This window comes from Mustelus asterias, unplaced genomic scaffold (assembly GCF_964213995.1).
Source record: "Mustelus asterias unplaced genomic scaffold, sMusAst1.hap1.1 HAP1_SCAFFOLD_95, whole genome shotgun sequence".
NCBI classification, from domain to species: domain Eukaryota; kingdom Metazoa; phylum Chordata; class Chondrichthyes; order Carcharhiniformes; family Triakidae; genus Mustelus; species Mustelus asterias.
The window spans coordinates 406,852-407,823 of NW_027590143.1; the positions used below are offsets into that span (position 1 = coordinate 406,852).

At 43.2% G+C, this 972-nt stretch overlaps 1 non-coding gene across 1 annotated transcript; it reads right to left on the bottom strand.

Annotated features, from left to right (window-relative positions):
* Positions 1-230: 230 nt before the first annotated feature.
* On the bottom strand, positions 231-312 carry trnat-ugu (transfer RNA threonine (anticodon UGU)). Its single transcript has one exon. It is a non-coding gene; the product is annotated as a tRNA-Thr (tRNA).
* Positions 313-972: the final 660 nt, after the last annotated feature.

Consider the following 972-nt stretch of genomic DNA (forward strand, 5'->3'; position numbering starts at 1 on the left):
ATTGCATGCACCTGTGTGCATTCCTTGTGCAATCACAGATATTCTATTCTCAATATCGACACTAACCTTCTTCAGCTCTTCAAATATGTCCTGCTTTTCCTATTTTTTTAAGAAGAAGGGAACATCTATTCGCTTTCGAAAATTGCACGTGATCTCCGCCTCCACTGATCACAGCTCCATGTTTGTTTTCAACTCTTTCCCTCCAGCTTCTATTAGCTAAATTTAACAACAGGCTCCAGCGAGAATTGAACTCACGACCCCTGAACTCACTGGATCACAAGGCCAGTGCTCTAACCACTGAGCTATGGAGCCAAATACTGCAAACAGAGGGCAGTATGTATAGCAATATCAATGGATTGAGGGCCAGGATGGGGTTTGAGGGCGGAGATTTTTGATGAATGTGGAAATGTCTGAGGTGGAGAGCAGGAAGTTAAAAGACAAAACTTGAAAGTGACATAATTTGACATGTGTATTGTGTATGAACTTGACATGTAGGTTGTGTGTGTCATATGGTCCATCTTCAGAGTTTATCGGTAATGTTACATCTCTGACATTTCCAGCTCTGATGCAAGTTCATCCAGCTGGAAGATTTAACTTGTTGTTCCCTTCACAGACGCTGTGAGGCGTGTTTTCATTAAATGGAGAAATTAACAAAGAGTTATTCACTCATGACTGGGAATCGAAACCGCGTCACGGCGCCGACCCTGATCACTCGACCCTCAGTGACGCGGATGTGAGAGATTTGCAATGAGTTGATCATTTCCGTACCCATTGCTTCATTTCCAATAACCTTTAATAAAAATAGGTCACAATAAGGAATGACGGGAAGCTACATGACAGGATTTGAACCTCAGTTCGAAAATCCCAATCTATCCCCTGGGCCGGGACTGCAGTATCAATGTTTGCAATCCTGTTTTTATTCCGCGAGACAGCCTTTCAGCCTCTGTTCCCGTTTGTATTCTCTATCGGAGC